The sequence below is a fragment of the Natrix helvetica genome, assembly GCF_964273705.1.
Source record: "Natrix helvetica genome assembly, chromosome: 3".
In the NCBI taxonomy this organism is placed as follows: domain Eukaryota; kingdom Metazoa; phylum Chordata; class Lepidosauria; order Squamata; family Natricidae; genus Natrix; species Natrix helvetica.
Genome location: NC_138549.1, coordinates 173,087,295 through 173,111,752, shown reverse-complemented (window position 1 = coordinate 173,111,752; position 24,458 = coordinate 173,087,295). Strand labels below are relative to the sequence as shown.

At 43.2% G+C, this 24,458-nt stretch overlaps 1 protein-coding gene across 1 annotated transcript in view; it reads left to right on the top strand.

Moving 5' to 3' along the window:
* The first annotated feature begins 3,548 nt into the window (after window positions 1-3,548).
* Window positions 3,549-24,458, top strand: part of DNAJC5 (DnaJ heat shock protein family (Hsp40) member C5) — a 69,045-nt gene continuing 48,135 nt past the window's right edge. Inside the window, exon 1 of the mRNA XM_081949831.1 lies at window positions 3,549-3,856. The gene's annotated coding sequence lies outside the window, so the exon portion shown is untranslated. The remainder of the gene's footprint in view (window positions 3,857-24,458) is intronic.

The window sequence follows — 24,458 nt, the reverse complement described above, 5'->3', positions numbered from 1 at the left end:
ATTTCTCCTTTGTAGGCTGGATTAGGAAGTGGAAGAAATTATATGATGTCCTTGGCCCTAAATTTTGCTCTCTGAGACCATCCAGCTTTGAGAGTGCAGAAACTTTGCACTCTTTGGTCCTCCCAGAGCAAGGTGGGGATTCTGGGTGTTGTAGTCCTAGGATAAAGAATGGGGGGAGGGGAAATAAAGTCCATTTGGAAACCTTTCTGTATCCGAAGACATCCACGCCAGCCACTCAGGCAGCATGCGGTGTCCAGATTTAGCTATCAAGTTATTTCTGAGTGAGTAAGGTTAATACAAGGTAGTCCTCGAGTTACGACCACAATGGAGACCAAAATTTGCATTGCTAGGTGAAACCTTTGTGAAGCGAGCGTGTGCCATTTTGCAACTTTCCTTGCCACAGTTGTTAAAGCAAATCACTGCAGTTGTTAAGTTAGTAACAGGCTTGTTAAGTGAATCTGGATTCCCCCTTGATTTTGCTTGTTAGAACATCGCAAAAGCAGATCACATGACTCCGGGACACCGCGATCGTGATAAACATGAGCCACTTGCCAAGCATCTGAATTTTGACCATGTGACCCTGGGGCTGCTGCAAAGTGTGAAAAACGGTCCTAAGTACTGTTGTAAATTCAAACGGTCACTAAACAAATGGTTCTAAATGGGGGGCTACTGTACAGGTAGTCCTCGACTTACAACAGTTAATTGCTGTAACTTTGAACGGTCTAAATCAGAGGTCGGCAAACTGAAACACTCCAAGAGCCATTTGGACCCGTTTCCCACAGAAAAGAAAACACCGGGAGCCACAAAGGTCCTAACCGGAAACCTCCTGTTCAATTCTGGAGCTGACCGTAAGTTCATTTCCCCCACCATAGAATCTCCTCCTAGCGCGGCGTACTTTTTCCTCTACCTGTCATAACCGAAAGCCCTATCAATTGTGGGGACAACTGGAAAAGGTGCTGATTATCATCTTCAAAGCGCTCCATGGCACAGGACCTAGTTATTTGCGGGATCGTATCCTGCCCCACACATCCCTTCGGCCGATCCGCTCACACAGAGAGGGACTCCTCAGGGTGCCGTCCACTAGGCTGTGCCAGCGGGCGACGCCCAGGGGAAGGGCCTTCTCTGTGATGGGCCCGACCCTCTGGAATTAGACCGGCTTGGCCTAATTCCAGCTCTCCCACCTCAGTCTGTATTTTTAAATTTCACGGGTTGGTCTTAAGACTAAGTTTTTAATTTTTATAAATCTGTACAGGGGTTTAAAGTTTAATCCAATTTTAATTATATTTATTGTTATCTGTATGGTTTTTAATCTGGTACCTGTACACCGCCCCGAGTTCCTTCCCTGGCCATAGAGTCTTCTCCTGGCACACTGTGCTTCTCTCCCCCCCCCCACCGGAAGCTCCTCTCAAAATTGTGGCGCCGACTGGTGCCGGAGCCGCAGCAGAGGGAGGAAAGAGCCACATGCGGCTCCAGAGCCGCAGATTGCTGAGCCCTGGTCTAAATGAACTGTTAAGTCGATGTCTACTTGTACCTCACATGATAGCGATGCATTGGTCCCCAGAATCATTTGTGCACTTGCTCAAGATGCAGCTGTCTTCATAAATTGCCAGGGGGGGGGAAATGAAGCCCCCAGCCCCGCTTTTTAGGCAATTCTGTTAAGAGACAGGTTAGGGAAAGGGGCACCTTCTAACCCAGGGGTCGGCAACCTTAAACACTCAAAGAGGCATTTGGGCCCGTTTCCCACAGAGAAGAAAACACCGGGAGCCACAAAACGCTTCCCGTGCCTGACTATTTCCTGAGCGCCCACAAAACTACCGTATTTTCCGGTTTATAAGATGACTTTTTAACCCCCAAAAAATATTTCAAAAATCGGGGGTCGTCTTACACGCCGGGTATACCAAAAAACCAAACAAAAGAAAAAGCAACTCCGCCAACAAAAAGCCGTGCTGCCACCAGCGCAGATGCTGGCCTTTCAATCGATAAACTCAGCGCTCCTTGCCTGGGCACGTGGATGGATGAGTGCTAGGCTTAGTAAGGTCTGGCTGGAGGAGGATGGCGCTGAGCTCAAACTACAAAAGCCTGGCACCGCGGAGGCCTTCAGCTGGCTTGCCGCCGCCTGAAAGTAGGGGGTTGTCTTATATGCCCAGTCGCCTTATACGCCGGAATATACGGTAGCATATGTACTTGAATTGGACTCTTCTGTTTTCTTCTGAAACTTTTCTTGGATTTATTCATGGTTGGCTTACTGGGGATCGAAAAGCTCAATAAATCACATGCTGGCGGGTGTCACACATTGGCAATTTGTGACATAATTTGAGCAACAGGGAGCCACAGCAGAGAGATGAAAGAGCCACATGCAGCTCCAGAGCCGCAGATTGCTGACCTGTTATAGTGCAGTCTTTATTATCATTGTACAGAATAAATACAACGAAATTGGTTCTAACCCATGGACCTCATTCTCTTTCTCTGCACATAATACGTGGACATGCACGCAATGTTTGCTTAATTGCGCATTGCTTTCTCTTCCATCCTTCACAGGAGCAGATCAGATCGATAAGATACTTCATTAAAAGTTGCAAGGGAGCCAGATAACTTCGCTTCAGTATAAGGCTTCGTAGAGTCCTTTGCTGCCACCTTCCCTGGTGGTCTAGTGGTTAGGATTCGGCGCTCTCACCGCCGCGGCCCGGGTTCGATTCCCGGTCAGGGAAAGTGAATTTTACTTAGGCCCAGCTTTACAGAGGCGAAGGCGCAATGCGATGCCAAAGTTTTTGCATCTCCCCCAGCGCCTATCCTCCCCAAACCAGTCAGCCAGCAAGACCACGAGGCGGGTTGCAGTTGGGGGTTGGATCTATCTCTCCTGCCGCAGAAACACTGCACCTGGGCCGTGCCCGAGCCAGCCGGGGAAGCACCGGGAATCCCCTCCTCTCCCCGCTCAGCAGCAAAGCCTTGTGCGCAGGCGCGAAGCTGGGGGTGGGGGGGATGACGAGGAGGCCTCGCTAGCTCTCCTCATTCCCCCCTCCCCCTCCGGTCCATCCGCGCGCCTCACGCTCCTCGCGCGACTGTAAAAGCTGTCGGCTCAGCCCGCCCTCCTTTTTCCCAGCCTCGCCGGCGCTTCTCCTCGCCTCTTTTTATAATCAAATCTCTCTCACTCTCAAGCGCCGGCGAGGCTGGGAAAGGAGGGCGGGCTGAGCCGCCAGCTTTCACAGTCGTGCGAGGAGCGTGAGGCGCGCGGATGGACCGGAGGGGGAGGGGGGGAATGAGGAGAGCTAGCGAGGCCTCCTCGTCTCTCCCCCCCCCCCCCTCAGCTTCGCTATATATAAATACATAGATTTTTAAATCGTTTCTCCCCTCACACACTCTGGTCGAAGCGCACGCTTCTATTCGCCACCCCCCCCCCAGGAGCGCCTGAGCGCGCGCAACCCCCTGCGCCAAATCTCGCCTCAGAGAGAGCGAGATTGCGGAGGCGCGCGTGCGCGCCCACCTCCCTCACGCGCCCGCTCCTCGCGCGCTTCGACAACCGCCTCCCCCCCAATCTTCCTTGGCGCGCGCTCGCGCCTCCTCACGCGCCCGTCCTCCTCATCCCGCTTGCCGGCCTCGCGGGCGCGCACGTCGCTTGTATCCGGGCGGGCTGTGGTCGTGAGGCGCGAGAGCTTCGGGCTTTTTTGGTGATTGGCAACCGGGCGCCCGGCTGCCTTCCTTCCCACCCTCCCACCCTCACGCCTCAGTCGCCGGCCCTGCTTCCTTCTTTCCTTCCTCCCGTCAGTCCGCCGCCCCGTCTGAGGGGGGGAAACCCGGCCCGCCCCTCACGCCTCGCGGAGGCCGCCCTGAGGCGGCGGCGAAGTCGAAAAGGCGGCAGGTGAGGAGGAGGAGGAGGGCCGGTCGAGGGGGCGAATGGAGGCGACGGTGGCGCAGTGGGGCGGTCGCGGGGGGGGGGGCGGCTGTGGGGATACAGGTCGGGGGCGGCGGATTGGGAGTGGGGTGAAGATGAGGGTCCCGCTGCCCTGAGGAACCGGGATAGAAAACGTTGGACGGAGGGAGGGAGGGAGGGTCTCCTTCGTGCCCATCTAACGCCCCCCCTCCCTATTTTATAGGCTTGGCTGGCAGGGATGGGTGAGGAGGGGGCAGCCCGTGGATGCTGGGAAGGAAGGGGGTGGGCGGGCGGGCCAAGGAAAGGCCCACGGGATTTTGGGGAGCTGCTGCTGGGCCTCCCCAATCTCTTAGTCCTTCCCCCCCATCTCTCTCCCACATGTTGGGTCTGGGGGCTGCTCCAGAGGTCGTTGGGTTTTGCAAGCAGAGGAGATCCCAGGTTATTCGTGGGAAGCTGAGCCAGCTCTTTGCGGAAGGACGGGCGCATCCTTTCGGGCCTCTTGCGCTGGGAATGAGCTTTTTTAAAAAATCTCCCTACTGGTGTGTGTGGGGGAGATAGGAGTTTCAAGGGGAAGAAAAATATATACCCACCCCCCAAATTGCATATATGCTGGGCTTTCTTTTTTTTTATTTAGGAGAGGTGTGGAGGCTGAATGTGGCATTTCCCCCCCCCCCCCCCAATATCTTGAGCTTTCCAAATCCATGCATTTCATTCGATGTTTGGCGATCGGGTCCTTTAACAGTAAATTTGACGTTATGCATTTGATGAGGATGGAGAATGATGACCGCTTGGTGCCTTCCTGAGAGCACTGAGGGTTGGGTGGCTGATGCCGTTTCTAGCCAGACCCTGAGGAGCGGAGGATGAAGAATCAAGAGATGTGCGTCATGCCTACATTTTATCTGTGTCTCAGAATTACGGACTTGATGGCCCAGACTGGTCAGTTCATTATCCCTGTGGCTGGAGCTCTTTTCTGGAGCGGGTAGGGTGGGGGCAAGCAAAGCTGAATGCCGGTGCTGTGGGAACACAGCAGGGGCTTGTATCAACTTTATGTCTTGTGCGCCTGGTGATCGGGGGAAGCATCGGTTTGCAGCATTGCAATTAATAAATGCACTGCTAATTTTTGCTGTTCGTTACTTGCCTTTTGCGTAGGGTGTGGAAAAGGGAGGGTGGGGGGAAAAAAGACAAAATCAGTATATCACTTCGGACCAGTAGGAGACAAAATCTGCTTTTTATCAGTTCAAGCTGTTTTATTGCTGCAATTTTCTCCTTGGGATGTGTAACGGTGAGCGTGCCTTTCTGGCTGGTTACTGAAGCAAAGACTGAGCTAGATAGATCATTCTGTGAGCTGCGGCAACATCTTTAATTACTGTACCGAAAGACATTTATTTATCTATTTGCAGACTTTATAGGCCATTGCAATCCACTGAGTGAGCCAATCCATAGTTGGTGTTAAAATAAATACATAACAATCAGTTAAAATCCAGACCACACATTATAAAACACCAGATTTACTTGGAATTAAGCATCCCCCCATCCCAAAAACAAAAACAAAACCTAATTAAAAGTAAATGTGGAGGGATAGTCACAGCAGTCTTGCTGGATGAATTAGATATCTGGGAGGATCCTGTTCCAGATGTGGGGGACAGCAACTAAAGAGGCCTGTTTCTATGGTCCTTTCACATGGCAAGCTGTGATCAAGAGGACCTTTAAAGATCCTACTCTACTCTAGAGGGGCAGATGTTATTTAGAGATAGTCCCCACAGAAATCAAAATAGAGCTGTTAGGTGATTCAATTGCCACAATCTGGAACAGTTTCTACTGCTAACTGCCTTTTAATGACATCCCAAATAGAGATGATCACAGCAGGCCAATCGAGGCAAAAAATACAGAAAGTTGCAGTTGGTATACAAGATGGAGCTGTGCAAAGGTGCTCTTGACTGTGGCTGCCACTTAATTATCCTTCCATTTAAATTGGGGTGGTGTTTTTTTTTTTTTTTGATAGGGCAATGTTAGATACCTAGTGTATCTGGGTGTTTTATAATGTAAGGTCTTGGCTTTAAACTTTGATATGTATTTAACTTCAACTGTGGATTTCCTCAGTTGACTAAAATGGCCTATAAAACATTGCAAATAAATAAATGTGTGCTATTTAAATTCAGTTGGCCGAGAAGTCAGAAAGGAGCTAGTGCTTGTATACTTGATGAAAGGGGCATTCACTGCAAGCTATTTCAGACATAGGGTCCCCTTTACTATCTCTCTGATGAAATCTTTGCTGCCTCTTGATTTCATTTCACTTGACCACAAGAGGAATGAGGGCTACAAACTGGGTCAGTTGCCTATCCCCCCCCCCCCTTTGGCAGCACTTAAGTCTGTTGTGATTCCCAGGACTTTTGACTGAAGGCCAAGGGAACTATTTAACATATGGGATTAAATTGGATATTGCCAGTGGTGCATGATTCATTTATTTTACAGTTCTGCATAAAGCTAATTGAATTAACACATTTATTTTCTCAGTATTACTGAAAAGGAGATAAACTTTGGGAGGAAAACAGGAGGTGAAAGAGCATCCAGTACATGATGTTTCTGTCCCCTAAATTCTTCTGTTCCCTTTGTTAATAGATCTGCTTTCTTGGACTTCTTGGAGATGTTTCGCTAAGTAAATTCAATTCTCTTTCTCCATTTTTGAATTTCTGGTCTTTTGGCCCTAAAAATCCCCCCCCCTCTCTCTCACACACACATACACACACACACACACACAATTTTGAGGCCTAAAAGAAATTCAGAAATGGAGGCAGAAAACTGAATACACACACACACACTCCTGTTTATTATTTATACAAATAACTCAAGGTGACAAACATATCCAACACACCTTCCTCTTCCTTTTTTCCCCACAACAACAACCCTGTGAAGTGGGTTAGACCAAGGAGAGAGTTAGGGAGAGACTGGCAGGATTCGAACTCATGGTTCTGTTAACGTTTGAGGTTTATGTCAACTGAATGAGTTCAGAGTTTAACCAATGAAAGCTATAACAATTCTTTTTTCCTCCAGAACAGGATTTTTATAATCCTGATTTACAAAATTGATCAAATTTAAAAAACAGTATTTATTGCCAAGCATATTTAAAAGCCAGCTTTTAAAACTTTTGAAGGTTATGCCTTTTTCCTTGGTATTCTGCTGAACCACTGGGTTGTGGAAGGATTGCGAACATTTGTGCATTTGTCCTGCTACTTTGCTGAGCAAACCTGTGTTGCACAAATATTGAGGCCAGAGCATTTTATTATCAAATTTCATGCAGCATAAACTTTTTGGGATGTTACTAGTGCTGTTTCCTTGTATTTTGGAATGAAAAGCTCTCGTGCTGCCTGGGCAGTCTTTTATTGTGCCTTAGGAATTTACTTAAGTAGGCTACGGGGAGTAGAATTGCACAGCTCAGAATCAGACATACGGCCAAAAGAACAGGAAGCTGAGCTTAGATGTTTAAAAGAGAAGGTGGAATCTTTGTAAACACGGATCTGTTGTGAGGTTGTTGTTAAGAACATAAGCAATTCCCTGGCCCATCTGGTTCAACAATCAGCTTTCAGTTGTGGTCAACTAACTGCCCAAGGAAGCCTATTGGTTTCTCAGCAGAGGGGGTCTTCAGAAGCAGTCCCATGACTATCAAGGTTAAGAGCCAGCCTAGGACTATAATGAATTAGTCTAACATTTTTTTTAAAGCCAATCAAGTTGGTTGCCAGCACTACATCTCATGTTACTATCAATAAACTTTTGCAAAACAAAATTAGCAGAACACTCATGGCAAGTTGCTGTCACATGAGGTTTCATGACATTTCCCCCCCCCCCCTTTTACGGAGCTAGGGTGAGCGTGTGTGATGCATCTGGCCCATGGGCCACCAGCTTGACACCCCTGCTACAGAAGATAGGCCCAAGATCCAGAATGATCTCCAGAGACTTGAATACTGGGCCCTATCCACCAAAATGAAATTCAGTGATGAGAAAAGTAAAGTATATACAGGCAAGAAAAATCAAATGTATAGGTATAGAATAGGTCAGGGGTGTCCAAACTTGGGAACTTTAAGACTTGTGGACTTCAACTCCCAGAATTCCCCAGCCAGCTCTGCTGGCTGGGGAATTCTGGGAGTTGAAGTCCACAAGTCTTAAAGTTCCCAAGTTTGGACACCCCTGGAATAGATGGTCCCTGGCTCAACAGCAGTAATTGATGTGGGAATTCTGGGGGAGAACCACTTACATATGAGCCAGCCGTGTGCTGCAGCTGCCAAAAAAGCTAACAAAGTCCTAGGCTGCATCAACAGAGAGTTAGAATCAAGATCACATGAAGTGTTAATGCCACTTTATGATGCCTCGGTAAGATCATAATTGGAATCCTGCATCCAGTTTTGGTTGACAAGATGTAAACAAAAAGATGCAGAGACTCTGGAAACAGTGCAGAGAAGAGCAACAAAGATGATTAGGGGGCTGGAGACTAAAACATATGAAGAACGGTTGCTGGAACTGGGTATGTCTAGTTTAATGAAAAGAAGGACTAGGGGAGACATGATAGCAGTGTTCCAATATCTCAGGGGTTGCCCCAAAGAAGAGGGAGTCAAGCTATTCTCCAAAGCCCCTGAAAGGAAAACAAGAAGGAACTGATGGAAACTAATCAAGTTGAGAAGCAACCTAGAAATAGGGAGAAATTTCATGACAGAACAATTAATCAGTAGAACAACTTTGCCTCCAGAAATTATGGGTGCCCCGTCACTGGAGATATTTAAGAAGAGATTGGACAGCCATTTAACAAATGATATAGCGTCTTATGCTTGAGCAGGTGGTTGAATTACAAGACTGCCAAGGTCCCTTCCAATGCTGTTATAGTGTTCTACTTTGGGCTCTCCTTTCAGTCTACATTGTTTTCTCAGGTCTTTGCAATGTTATCCCATTTGGGCTAATCTCAAAGGGCATTGTTTCCAATTCTGGCTATCTTTATCTGTTTCTCTCACTCCAAATTCAAATGAACCTAATCAAAATGAACCTAATCATGAAATCATAGTCCTACATGAAGGAGGAAATGATAGATCTCCCTAGGATGCTATGCCTTTGCCCTTTCTCAGTCAAAAGCTTGGTAGAGCGAGGATTAAGAATTATGGTTGCCTTGAAATAGAAGGCCCTCCAAAGATACAAAGCAATTTGTTGTTCCAGATTAAAATTTAGAATGGCAAAAATGACCCTCTTAAATCCTCTGCATCCTTTTGAGAGTTGTTTGGCAAGCTGTATATGCAGTTCAGGTGAATACACCTATGCAAATGTCTGTGCCCTTCCCATCCACAATATTTACTTTTAATGTATCACATCCTGCTTGTCCAGAAAACAGCCCCACCAAGGTTAAGTACAGGTAGCATCAAACAAGTGGTCCTCAATTTACGTCCACATTTGGGACCAGAATCTCTGCTGCTAAGCAAGGCAGCTATTGAGTTGCGTCCGATTTCACAATCTTTTTTTTGGCAGTTGTTAGCAAATCCCTGCAGTTGCAAAGTGAATCGTGTGGTCTTTAAGTGAATGAGGCTTCCCCCACAGACTTTGCTTGTCAGAAGCTTTCTGGGAAGACTATAAATGGTGATCACATGACCACGGGATGCTGCGACTGTTGTAAATACCTAGTGGTTGCCAAATGCCTGAATTTTGATCACAGGATCATGGGGAATTTGCAATGGCTGTAAGCCTGAGGACTGGTCACAAGCCACTTTTTTTTGGTGCTGGTATAACTTTGAATAGTCATTGAATAAATGGTGGTGGTAGGTCGAGGTCTACCTGTATCTCAAATGAAATAATATTTTTTTTTAAAAAAACTTGTTCTTGTGGAATAATAGTTCATAGGAATGATCATGTAGAATGAGAGGAGATAATTTTCAGAAGTGGATTTTTCCCACCTGTCTTCCTCTTCTTTTTCAAGTATTTTTCATTTACTGCCATTTGCAACTCATAAAAAGAACCTTCCCTAACCCAGCAGTGCCCTGATCTGCTGAGATTCCCTGAAATCTCCAGGAATTCCTTGGGAATTCTGGATGCTATATTTGTATCCTTTCCAGGGGATGTCCTGTGTAAGAATATAGGGTTGAAGAATGTTATGTTGAAGAATAGAGGGATCCTTACAGGATCCCCAGTTGTCAGAAGATGGAGATCTCTCCTTTGGAAATATTAACCATTTTGCGGTGGTAGCAAATATGTTAGCTCAGGGGAAGGTTCATTCTCCAACCTTATGGTTTGGTTTCCAAGCGTTTTGGAATTCCCTGAAATCTACTGAAGATGTTACCTGGCCTGGTAATGAAATGTTCGGAAACTAACCCAAAAACTTGGAGAACCTAGACCCTGATTAATCATTTCCCCAAGTAGAGCTGAATGTTGAGAAAAAGTAGCATTCCCAACCCCATTAATGGTGGCAGGTGTTGCTTTGATATTTTTTGTCCTGTTCTCCAATTTTCTTTCCTTAGAGTGCGATCTAAGTTATCCCTGAACACATTTTCAGGTTGAATTAATAGGCAGGAGAAGGAACAAAATTGTCTTGAGTTTCATTTCTTGCTTTTTCATCCTTAGCAGCTGTGGGTGTGGCTGCATTTATTGGCTGAACTACTTCATGGTTTTTTCATTAGATTCAATTCCTTGTACAACAAAGGAAACTGTCAGTAAAGTTATGCTAAAGTTTTCTTCCTTTGATTTTTAATTTAACGCTGTCTGACGCAAAGATGCTTTTTCAAAAAACAACTAGACTTTTTTTTTCCTTGAAGAAATTTCGCTTCTCATGCAAGCTTCTTCCGAAGAAGCTTCTTGGATGAGAAGTGAAACGACTTCAAGGAAAAACAAAATCCAGTCGCCTTTTGAAAAAGTACCTTTGGGAGAACCATGCCCTGAATGACTAAGACTTTCCAAAGACATTATTGCTGTCATTTCAGAGTTGTTTAAAAGTAATTCAATTCCCTTTTTATGAAATCCATGATTCTTTTCTTAATGGAAACTAACAGTTAATGTGCATTACAATAAGAATGACAATAATTAATACATTGGCTTCACTCAGTTGAGTCTTGGAGTGGATGTACACATTTAATAAACAAACATGTTAATAATCTTTCCTCATTGGATAAAGAATCTCAATACAGATAGTCCTCAACGTATTGGGACCAGAATATTTCCTTCCTAAGCAAGGTGAGCATTAAATGAGCATTAAGTGAGTTGTGCCGAATTTTAAGACCTTTGTTTCCCCATGGTCATTAAGTGAATCCAGATGCCCCTGTTGACTTTGCTCATCAGAAGCCAACTGGGAAGGTTGAAAATGGAGATGACATGACCCTGGGATGCTGCGGCCATCGTAAATACATGCTTGTTGCCAAGTGCTTGAATTTCAATCACATGAACGTGGGAATGCCGCAACAGTTGTAAGTCTATGGACAGGTCATAACTCACTCTTTTCAGTGCCATTGTAACTTTGAATGGTCTCTAAACAGATGGATGTAAGTTGTGGACTACCTGTATTTCCTATAAGTAGAGTAAACAAAAATATTAAGGACTATAGAATATTTATAATGTGATACTTGTTACGAATCAGTTACATTTCCAAGCCCATCCTCGCCCTTCAACCTCTGCACACAAATGTAGCAAGACTTGTGTGCAGAGGTTGAAGGGCGAGGATTTAGACGCACAGTGACTGCATAATTCTGCAGTCTAGACTTCTGGCCAAGCTGGAAGGATGTGTAGTATGTTGTGAGAATTCTTTATTTTAGTTTGTCATATAAACCATCTATTACAGGAAGCCATAAAATGATTTGTTTGAGCATATAGCAGATTCTATGAACTTGTATGTACTGTGTTTCAACACTATTGAACTGAATGATGCAAGTCTTCTTATTTTGGATAGGTTGTTTTGATATTTAGAACCTGAACAAAATTGTTACTGGGGTGGGGTTGTCTTTCCCATGAATTTGCTCATGGGTTTCTTACAAGATTCGGTTCAGGCAAGCACCTTTTCACACGTTTGCCTCTGTCCATTGTGGGTTGTGAAATGTCCACTTGCTGAGCATTTTAATATATTACTTCTTGGAGGCATCTCTGTCTGCATCCATGGAAACTTTTAACTACTTGAGGATTTTAGCTAGTGGCAAAAGTCTGAAGGAAAGCTGTAAGTTTTTATACATACAGGACGATGATCCAGCAATTCCCTTTCATATGTACCAAATCAATGCTTCTCAACTTGAGCAACTTTAAGATAAGTGGACTTCAGTTCACAGAATCCCCCAGCCAGCATGCTCGCTAGGGAATTCTGGGAGTTGAAGTCCACACATCTTAAAGTTGCTAAAGTTGAGAAACAGTGCACTAGGCAATCCATTTTATGTTCATTGGTTGATTTGCTCCAAAACTCAGGTGTGTCACAACTGCCAAGAATTTCACAGGTAAACCAGTTCTTACACACTATTCCCCAACTTGCTCCTCATAATTTCATAATTCCAAGTAAAAGAGCAAGTTATTCAACATCTCTAGAAAGCAGCATCGGACATTGTTGAGTAACAATTGAGTGTATAAATGCTAAATGTTTTGTTTTGAGGGCAGAAGTGAAGTGACAGCATGAGGGAGGGAGGGAGCTGAGTTGCTGCTTATCAGTACATTTTATTTGGCAGCTCTGTGGGTCAAGTACACCCACATTGGAGTTTTATTTGATGGTCCTGCTGGCTGAAGATACTGAGAATTGATCCAATTTACTTAGGAAGCAAAAGGTTGGGGAAATTCAGCTTCCAAATGAGAATAAATGAATGCCCTTTATTAAATTGCTTAATTTGTGAAGTTGGTCTTCCTGCCATTTTAAATGTGGCTTGGTCTTTGTGCTTTATAAATGCTCTCTTAGGCCAAAATAAAATGTGGCCTTTTCAGGCTGAGAATCATGTCATAATAATAGCAATGGTAGGTTAAAAAACAATGTAGGCCTCTATCTTGGATGCGTTTCTAGTGGAGCTGTCCAGCATATAATACTGAAACGAACACCTCCCTTTCTTTCTTAGTTTCTTTGGTTTAGTTGAGAGTCTTCTGAGTTGAGTTGAATACAAGTAGTCCTCAACAAAGTTTCAATAGCACTGAAAAAAATGACTTGTGACCATTTTTCACAGTTATGACCGTTGCAGCACCCCCATAATTATGTGATCAAAATTCAGGCATTTGGCAACTGGTTCATATTTATGACAGTTGTAGTGTCCCAGGGCTGTGACTTTGCTGACTGAGGAATTCTGGGAGTTCAAGTCCACAAGTCTTAAAAGTTGCCAAGGTTGGAGGCCCCTGTAGAGTACTCTAGAGCAGTGTTTTTCAACCTTGGCAACTTGAAGATGTCTGGACTTCAACTCCCAGAATTCCCCAGCCGCTGGCTGGGGAATTCTGGGAGTTGAAGTCCAGACATCTTCAAGTTGCCAAGGTTGAAAAACACTGCTCTAGAGTACTTTGCTGAGAGGAAAGGTGCTAGTGAGAAGGAGCTACAATTGTTTGTACGTATCATGTGGTTCTACCTTAAAGGCCTTTTATTGGGGGACCAAGCAGGCTGTTAAAAATACTCCCATGCTCTAATGTTTATGGAAAATGTTATAGGAAATAAATAATTCACATTTCACATACTTTTAAGTGAATGGCAATTTTTGGAGCTTTTGGTTCTTAATATTGGTGCTCATGTTAGCCTGTTAGCTTTGCAGACATGAAAGTTGGGTGTGGTTTTTTTCTCTCTTGTGAATGTTTTATACAGCATTAAGAATATCTGCTTTGAGGAGGTTTTTGGAGGAAAAAAATTGAAAATCTGGTGGCCAATATTTATTTTTGTATTTTTAAATTTATTTTAATCTGCCCAGTCACCTTGTTGGGGAGATGGGGGGCATAAATTTAAAAAAAATAAATTAAAGCTGTCCTTTCTCACAAACAGAAAGTCAGAGTATACATTTGATAATTAATTAAAAATGTAATTTTTTTCTACTCCATTTCAGTTTCCACGAATATGAGGATGTAGTATCAAATGTTACAATATAGAAATGTGCCCTTTTCCTTTTTCTTTGTCATCTTCACACAAATAAAAGCAATATATACAGTGGGGCAAAAAAGTATTTAGTCAGCCACCAATTGTGCAAGTTCTCCCACTTAAAAAGATAAGAGAGGCTTGTAATTGGAATCATAGGTAGACCTCAACTATGAGAGACAAAATGTAAAAAAAAAAACACCAAACAATCACACTGGCTGATTTGGAATGAATTTATTTGCAAATTATGGTGGAAAATAAGTGTTTGGTCAATATCAAAAGTTCATCTCAATACTTTGTTATATATCCTTTTTTGGCAATGACAGAGGTCAAACATTTCCTGTAAGTCTTCACAAGGTTGGCACACACTGTTGCTGGTATGTTGGCCCATTCCTCCATGAAGTTCTCCTCTAGAGCAGTGATGTTTTGGGGCTGTCGCTGGGCAACACGGACTTTCAACTCCCTCCAAAGATTTTCTATGGGGTTGAGATCTGGAGACTGGCTAGGCCACTCCAGGACCTTGAAATGCTTCTTATGAAGCCACTCCTTCGTTGCCCGGGTGGTATGTTTGGGATCATTGTCATGTTGAAAGACCCATCCATGTTTCATCTTCAATGCCCTTGCTGATGGAAGGAGGTTTGCACTCAAAATCTCACGATACATGGCCCCATGCATTCTGTCCTGTACACGGATCAGTCGTCCTGGTCCCTTTGCAGAGAAACAGCCCCAAAGCATGATGTTGCCACCCCCATGCTTCACAGTAGGTATGGTGTTCTTTGGATGCAACTCAGCATTCTCTCTCCTCCAAACACCACATGTTGTGTTTCTACCAAACAGTTCTATTTTGGTTTCATCTGACCATATGACATTCTCCCAATCCTCTTCTGGATCATCCAAATGCTCTCTAGCAAACTTCAGACGGCCCCGGACATGTACTGGCTTAAGCAGGGGGACATGCCTGGCACTGCAGGATCTGAGTCCCTGGTGGCATAATGTGTTACTGATGGTAGCCTTTGTTACATTGGTCCCAGCTCTCTGCAGGTCATTCACTAGGTGACCATGTGATCCTGGGATTTTTGCTCACCGTTCTTGTGATCATTTTGATCCCACGGGGTGAGATCTTGCATGGAGCCCCAGATGGAGATTATCAGTGGTTTTGTATGTCTTCCATTTTCTAATTATTGCTCCCACGGTTGGTTTCTTCACACCAAGCTGCTTGCCTATTGCAGGTTCAGTCTTCCCAGCCTGGTGCAGGTCTACAATTTTGTTTCTGGTGTCCTTCGACAGCTCTTTGGTCTTCACCATAGTGGAGTTTGGAGTGTGACTGTTTGAGGTTGTGGACAGGTGTCTTTTATACTGATAACAAGTTCAAACAGGTGCCATTGATACAGGTAATGAGTGCAGGACAGAGGAGCCTCTTAAAGAAGAAGGTACAGGTCTGTGAGAGCCAGAAATCTTGCTTGTTTGTAGGTGACCAAATACTTATTTTCCACCATAATTTGCAAATAAATTCGTTCCAAATCAGCCAATGTGATTGGTTTTTTTTTTACATTTTGTCTCTCATAGTTGAGGTCTACCTATGATGCCAATTATAAGCCTCTCTCATCTTTTTAAGTGGGAGAACTTACACAATTGGTGGCTGACTAAATACTTTTTTGCCCCACTGTAGATTATTTTATTCAGAATTGGCAAATGAGGTATAATCTATAGATTCATAATATAGTTTTTGTGTGTCGTATCATAGGATGGAGTTATAGGGGCCCTGGTGGGGCAGTGGTTAGAATGCAGTATTGCAGGCTGACTCTGCTCACTGCCAGGAGTTCGATCCTCACTGGCTCAAGGTTGACTCAGCCATTTTACCAAGATCAGTAAAATGCGGACCCAGGTTGTTGGAGGCAATAGGCTGACTCTGTAAACTACTTCGCGAGGTCTGTAAAGTACTGTGAAGTGGTATATAAGTTCTACTGTGTTTCCCTGAAAATAAGACAGGGTCTTATTATCTTTTGACCCCCGAAATAAGTGCTTGGCCTTATTTTCAAGGGGGTCTTAATTATTTTTGAGTTGCAGGAGGCGGGGTCACCTCACGGCTACTGCTGTGTTGCGCGTTGCTGGGCCTGATACTTTTTACAGCAGCCATTAGCGTGACAGAAGGGGCGCGGAGGCTAGGGTTCCGGGAGCAGCTATTAGGTATGGACGTGTGGGGTGTGTGGAGCATGTTCCCCTCTCCCTTTCCTGTCCTCCGGCCTCGCCTCCTCACCTTGTGTTATTTCCGTGGCAAGCAACCAGATGAAATGGCGGGTACCAGCTGCACGTGCGTTTAAATATTTTCAGGAAGCGTTTATCTTGGGAAAACAGGGCATTGCTATCATTTGCGAGACCACCTCTCCTCAGTGACATCTACTCATAAGTGGTGGGTTGCTCTTACCGTCGCTACCGGTACGCTGATTGCGGTCTGTCCGTGCACACACCTGATATGTGCTGTGCACACATGCGCAATAACAGCACCCCTGCGATACCTAGCTGCTTGTCGGGGAACGTGCGCAGTGTGCCTTTTGGCATAAATACAGCTATAGAGTGCAGGCGGGAGAATGGGCCAAACGAGCCACTGTACCGGTATGCTCTCAACTGCTCCAGGCCACTACCGGTACAGCCGAACCAGTCAGGGTTGGCAGCAACCCACCACTGCTACCCACCCCATCAGGTGCAGCAGAAGCAGCTTCCATCCAGTAGTAAATGTGATATGGTGGGACCTAGAAGGAGGGCCTTTTCTGCTGCTGCACTTATCCTGTGGAACATCATTTCCCCTACGCCAGGCTGGGCCTGATCTTCATAGACTTCTGGAAGGGCTTGAAGACCTGGCTTTTTCATCTGGCCCCGGGATCAGAGAGTGGTATAGATACCCATAAAATTGCTGTATTGTTCTTGAATGGCTGTTCCCTCCTGGTGATTGTACTCTATAGCTTTTAATCGTTGAGTTGTTTTTAATGTTTGTATTGCTTGTATGGCTGTTTGGTTTTTGTTTTGTTTTGGTACTGCTTATATTTTAATTGGAAGCAGTCCAGAGACATGAATGTGTGATGGGCGGAGATATAAATTAGATAAATAGAGAGAGAGAGGGGAGAGAGAAAAGGATTGCAGGTTTGTAATATTTATATAGCATGGAAGAAAATTGCATCCCTCCTGTGTGAATGTACCATAAATTTGCAAATGAAAGTCTTTCCAGTTAAATTACTCTCTTTCTGGTTCTCATTTTTTGACAGCAACATGCTTTCATGGCACCAAGTAGAATAATTAACTCAGCCAGCTTTATGTAAGATAGTCCTGAATTCTAACAAGAAAATCCATACAAAATACCTGGCATAGCTTTTTTGGCTTGTTGACTACCACAGACTTCTAAAAGCACATATGCCGAAAACAGATTGATTGCCTATAAATATAGAATTAAGCAACACCAAGATGCCCATAGTTGCATTCCAACATGGGGAATGTTTGAAAACTGTCGCTGAACAATACTGATGGCAAACAGCGAAACAATAAATTTGAGAATGTTATTTTGACATTATTCCGTGGAAGTGGAACCCAGAGGATACCCAAGATACCAGACCTGATATGTTGCACTGAGGTAACTGCATAGGACAGTTTCTCTGTGATAAAACTCTAGTCATTTCGGGATGGGTTGAAGGCATTAGTAGCATAGATATTATAAAAGGAAGTCAAGATAGGCATAACAGTATGGGACTAACCGTAGAGATCACCTTAGAGAACTCATGCAAAAGCAGTTTGTCAAAATATGATTTAAGTTCAGAACAAGAAGAAAATTAGAAAGAAACTCAAATCGGCCTTAACTTTTGGAGGGGCAGGGGAGAAAATAGTCAGTTTTTCCATGTTTCTGCTACTTTAGCCTGATCAAATACTATATGTGTAGAGTCATTGGTGCTCTCTGAGCTTGGTGGTTTTGTTGCAGACATTTCGTTACCCAACTAGGTAGGTACAGTGCACTGATGATGTGATCTAGTTGGGTCATGAAACGTCTGCAAAAACACCAACCTCAGAGAGCACCAGAATTTCCATTGCTAACCAAGGCAGTTGTTAAGTGACTGGTGCCTGATTTCGTGACCTTTTTTGCCATGGTTGTTAAGTGAATCACTGCAGTTGTTGAGCGAATCCAGCTTCCCCCAATGACTTTGCTTGTCAGAAGCTGGCTGGGAAGATCACAAATGACGATTACCTGATCCCAAGACACTTCAACAGGTGTAAATACATGCTGGTTTCCAAATGCCGAAATTTTGGTCATGTGACCATGGGGATGCTGTGACATCATAAGCATGAGGACCATTCTTTTTCAGTACTTTGTAGCTTTGAATGGTTGCTAAATGAATTGTAAGTTATCACTACCAGTGCTAGCATTCTGTTGCCACGATCAACAAATAAAGCTTGAAGGTATAGCTTGTGTTGTTTTCATTCCAAGCACCTGCTTCCAAGAATTTACCATGGGTGAGGAACTCTCATTATGCACAGCAAGGGACCCATTTAGCCACGTGCATTTAAGAGAAACAGATCCTAACCCAAAGCTCCACACTTACATTATTTTCGTAAATTAGAAAGTTCCAAATATTGGTGTGCCTTTTAGAGCAAGGGTGGTTCCTTTTTATATCATTTCTTGCTGTTATAGCTTTTTCCATAGAGTTGCACATGGTAACTCCAAATATGGATTGTAAGCCAAATATGGATTGTAAGGTAGAACAAGAAGCAATGGGTGGAAACTAATCAAGGAGAGAAGCAACTTAGAACTGAGGAGAAACTTCCTGACAGTTAGAACAATGAATCAGTGGAACAGAAGTTGCCTCCAGAAGTTGTGAATGCCCCAACACTGGAAGTCTTTAAGAAGATGTTGGATAGCTATTTGTCTGAAATGGTATAGGGTTTCCTGCCTAGGCAGGGGGTTGGACTAGAAGACCTCCAAGGTCCCTTCCAACTCTACTATTGTATTATTGTATTGTAAGCCATCTATTCAAATGAAAGCAGTACAGTATGGTAATTATTTATTTTCTTTTGTAGTGATTTCTCGGGAGCTAATGAAAAGCAACAGGCTAGAAACTGAGAAACCATGAGTTCTGCTCCCAGGAAGAAGGCAAGGACAAATCTCTTCCATAAATGCTGCCGAGAAAACTGCAGGGATTTGTCTGTGTAGAGACAAGTGGTGTGTGTGTGTGTAGGTAGGTAGGTAGGTAAGTAGGATTAGAAAATTACTGAAAACATAGTAGTTCAGGACAACTTTGAATGACTGAATGCAACCTTTTAGTTACTCGTTGTCTCTTTTTAAATGTGACTTAAAGTTTAAGTCAGTCCTCTTCAACTGTTCAGTGATAAATCAGAAATAACATTGGCTCATAGAGTTCATGGCCTCTACTGTGTGTAGATTAATACTCATTGCATGAGAATTAAATAAGAGGATCTTAAGCACCTAATACAAGAAAGGTAGATACAATTTAGTAAGTACAACAGAAACCTGAGGGAATCTCTCCTTTAACTGGAATGTTAGCAGCTGAAGAAACAGAAGTAATTAAAGGAGTCTAGTGGTACCTTTTTCCTATTAACCGAATGCATTAAAAGGCATAGGCTTTCGTGAGTCTTAGCTCACTTCATCAGATCCATAGAGTGGCTGGATTGAAGTGGGCTTTATTGTAAATTGGGTTGAGGTGGAAGGGAACACAAGCTTGTTATGTAAATGTGAGATATTACAAGTTACTATATCAATAAACAGTTGCAGTGTGCTAAAGTGAGAATAACAGACTTGGAAGGGACCTTGGAGGTCTTCTAGTCCAACCCCTGCTCAAGCAGGAGACCCTACCATTTCAGAAAAGTGGCTGTCCAGTCTATTCTTGAAAACCTTATTGGAGCACCCACAACCTCTGGAGGCAACTCGTTCCACTTATTAATTGTTCTCACTGTCAGGAAATTTCTCTTTAGGTCCAGGTTGCTTCTCTCTTTAATGATCTCCCACCTGTTGCTTCTTGTCCTGCCTTCAGGTGCTTTGGAGAATAGCTTGACCCCCTCTTCTTTTTCTCAGCCCCTCAAATACTATCATCCCTAGTCCTTCTTTTCACTAGACTGCACATTCCATTGCCTATAGTATAACATCATAAAAATAGATAATAGATAATCCATTGTGTTTGTTCTGAAATCTTTTAATGTGTGTAAGTTCAGTTAAGTAATAGAAAGCGAAGAATTGCACTATTGCATTACAGATTGAAAATATCCTTGTTCAGAAAGCCAAGAAAATGGATTTGGCAGTAAAGAATCTGAGTTAAAATAAGTGGAGAGGAGGAAACAATAAAAATACTATTATTGTTTTCTCCGCCCCCCAAAAATCATTGAGAAAATGTGAAGGACCCTTCCAAAACCAAAATAGAGTTATTTGAAGAGAGCATGAAGTTGTAGTAGTATTCTTTTGAGCTGAAGACAAAGTTTGGATCTTTTATGGCTGTTTCTGACCTGCTTTGCTGACTTTGTCAATCAGAGAATGTCAGGAGGTAGAAAAAAACCAGCTACTAATTAATTAATGCCTAATGATAAAACTTAATTGATGAAATGGAAGTACAGTAGCAGGAACAGTTGGGGGAAAGTAATTGTGTAATGCTGATGTTTTTGAGGGCAAGTGAAATTAAAGTTGGGTATAGTTGAGTGCATGAAAATTGATTTTTATAAGCTTAGAGGAATGATGATTGTGATTTTATTGTAGGAAGGCACTATAGAGAAGAAAAGGCTGGTTGGATGGTCCAAAGAAAAATAAATGCTCAGAATATGGCTACCACAAAATTCCAGCAAGGCAGAGAACAGAAAGCATAAGCCTGTGGGACTACCCCAAAACTGTAATAAGGAACTGAGAAAAAAGGCAATATATACAGGAAGTAGAAAGAGGAACAGCTCACCAAGAAAAAAGAAGGAGCAGTTAGCCCAAAATTGGAGAACATCCTAAACTCAGAAAAGCTGGAACTCAAAATGAGTTGAAGTTCATGAAAGATGCTAAGAATACCAAGGACTCATTCAGATATTTTCAAAATAAAAAGAAGTGGGGAAAAAAAGTGGTTATCCAGCTGCTGAATGAAAATGGAAAGATGCTGAGAAATAATACTGTAGGCAGAACTAATCAACCTTAATTATAATAAAACAACAGTTGGAAGGGACCTTGGAGGTCTTCTAGTCCAACCCACTGCTTAAGCAGGAGTTCCTATACCATTTCTGACAAGTGGCTGTCCTTTTTCTTCCTAAAAGCCTCCAGTGGTGGAGCACCCACAACTTCCGGAGCCAAGCCATTCCGCTGATCAATTGTCTTAACTGTCAGGAAATTTCTTCTTAGTTCTATATTTATGTCCATTCTTCTTCGAAAAAAGCATACATCTATTTCCTTGCGATGAGGTATAGTCTTCAGTGCCAGATGAGTTACATCTGAGGGCCCTGAAGGAATTATCTGATGGTCTGGTCAATCCTGGACAATGGATTAGCAGATTATTAGAAGAGGGCAGGTATTGCAGTATCTTCAGAAGTGATGCAGATAGAGCATTTTGAGTTTAAAAAGAAAGAGGAAAAGAGGAAATAATAAAAATGCTATTGTTAGTTTCTCCTACCCAGTCATTGAGAAGATGTGAATGACCACCTCCCAAAACTAGGTATAGCTGTTTTTGGTTTTTATTTAGCAAATTTTTAAAACTGCCCCTGCCCCGCAAAGGTAGGTAGATATTGACCTCGGCACCTGGAAATATTTTAGAGTGCATCATAAAATGAAAAGTATGCACTTTTTGGGGGTGGGGGGGGATGGTGATCGGCTAATAATACCCTGTAAGCAGAAATAACATTCAAAATGATTCTTAATAGCCTAGATTAGTGGGGTGGAAATAACACAATTAAATTTACAGAGAGTTAGAGCTAAATGCTTACAAAACAAATAGAATTCACAGATACAAAATGGGACTGTTCCGGTGGTGGGATTCAACATTTTTTACTACTGGTTCTGTGGGTGTAGCTTGGTGGGCGTGGTGTGATGTGGCTTTGTGAACGTGGCTTGGTGTGCATGGCAGGGGAAGGATACTGTAAAATCTTCTTTCCCTCCCCACTCCAGGGGAAGGTTACTGCAAAATCCCCATCCCTCCCAATCAGTTGGAACTCCGGAGGCAGAGAATAGGTGAGGGTGGGACCAGTCAGTGGGGGCATTTGCCAGTTCTCCGAACTACTCAAAATTTTTGCTACCGGTTCTCCAGAACTGGTCAGAACCTGCTGAATACCACCTCTGGACTGTTCGGTTTGTCAGTACTATCTGTGGAAAGGATCTTACAATAATACAGGTAGTTGATTACAAACTGAATCTGAGTGAGCAGTTTTTATGTGACTGGAGAGGGGGGGGAAACAGAAGTAAAAAAACCCACCTCAACCGACATTTATTTTCCAAACCACAAGAAGTAGTTAATCCCCTTCATTTCATGTTTTAGTCATATTGCACCTTAGATTTTTAACACGTGTTCAGTGGAATTGAAACGGATTCAGAGATGATCATGGGTGTAGAAATTTCAGTCCTGTGTTAAGAAGGCTGAGGCGGGATGATAGCATGTTGAAGACCCTTTGTAGGCGTGTCATCCAGAAGACAAAAAAAAAAAAGGCCATTCCGGAGGGCAGGACACAGAAGAATGGATTTAAGGAAGGCAAAGTCTGACAATGTTAGAAAAATGTTTCTAACAGTAGTCAAAAAACAGGATCCAGGACCCAAAGAGATGGTGTTATTTTAATTGGGATTGTATCATTCCTTTCTTCAGCTGCATCAGTTCTGCTGATTCGTGGCACTGTAGTAAAATCTGCCAATATTTTTTGCAACCTCATGAAAAGCAGTGAATTTTAGTAAGTGAGCTCTCCAGAGCACAAGCAGTTATTATGGTGGGTCCTTTTAATTGTTTTGCAACCAGTTTTTTTTTGCTGAGGGCTTTTTTTTAAAAAAACAAAAAGCAATTAATTAAAAGTAGAGGCTGGTACTGTTCTAAAACTGCTTTCCCCCCATAAAGTACAGATAGTCCTCGACTTACAACAGTTCACAGTGACTGTTCAAAGTTATGAAGACCCTGAAAAAATCGGCTTATGACCATTTTTCACACTTACAACTGTTCTGGCCTCCTCAGGGTCATTAGATCAAAATTCAGATGCTTGTCAACTGGCTCATATTTATGTCTACGGAGATTCTCAGTCATCCAGGTCTAGCTCATATTTAGTTCATATTTATAACGGTTGCAGTGTTCCCGGGATCACATGATCCCCTTTTGACAAGCAAAAGCAGTGGGGAAGCCCAGTTCGCCATATTACTAATTTAATAACTGCAGGGATTCACTTAGCAAGAAAATTTGTACAATGGGGCAAAACTCACTTAATTGTCTCACTTAGCAACAGAAATTTGGGGCTTAATTTTAGTCATAAGTCGAGGACTACCTGTATACCTATTAGCAGCAGTGGTTGTTGATGATTTAAAATGGACAGCTGATAACAACACAGTATGTGTTAATGTTCTTGGGTTTAATGGCGGTTTTGTCTGATGTTGCATTACAAAAGACTTTTAAAACTTGTGTGTTAATCACATGTATCTTTTTGGGTAGTTGTTTTCCTGTTGTGTAAAATACATTGCCTAATTTTGTGGATGCAGTATTCATTTGGCAATGTTTCTCTGCGGTTTGCTTTATGTATTATTATCTGTGTTTTAAATGAGCACATACCATATGCAGGAAAAGGAAAGAAAGGTAGCCATTTTCAAATTCTATAGCTTATATGCTATATAAAAGAGCAAAATTAGATGGGTCTTTGAGGGTGTTTGTCTGCAGAGCAAAATGTCAAAACTAATATGACTTAAAAAGAATTTAAATAAATGCCAAGGAGAATCCCAAGTCAATCAGGGAGAGTTGAGTGCTCACTGAAGGCCCAGAATGCTGGCTGACTGGTTTGCTTGCTGATAGGGAGTGGGATGGGATACAAACTAGGTTTTGTGGAATAGAGTGAAGATTCTGGGAAACAGTTGATAGAATAGAATAATTGGACCTCAGTTTTACTGGCTGGATAACTCTGGGTGTTGTCGTCCAAATGCTTCTTGAAGGCACTTCATTGGAGAGGAAGCTAAATTGTAAAGAAAATATTTTTGGAAAGCCATAGTAAATTCTCCAATGTAAGTTTACAACACGGAGGTTCATTTTTGTTGTATTTATGGGAAAGGCTTTTTTTTTTTTTACACGCTCTGCTGTCTTAGCTCCGGATTGGAAGTGTTCTTATTATAGAGAAGGGAAATTGCAGGTAGTCCTCAGTTAATGACAGCAGGATTGCCATCACTAAGCGAGGGTCACGGGACTGCATCACGTGGCAACAACCTTAGCAGACCTTGTTGCTAAGCAGGAAGTGAGGGGGATGTTGCAGGGAGATAATACAATAATACAATAGTAGAGTTGGAAGGGACCTTGGAGGTCTTCTAGTCCAACCCCCTGCCTAGGCAGGAAACCCTATACCGTTCCAGACAAATGGCTATCCAACATCTTCTTAAAG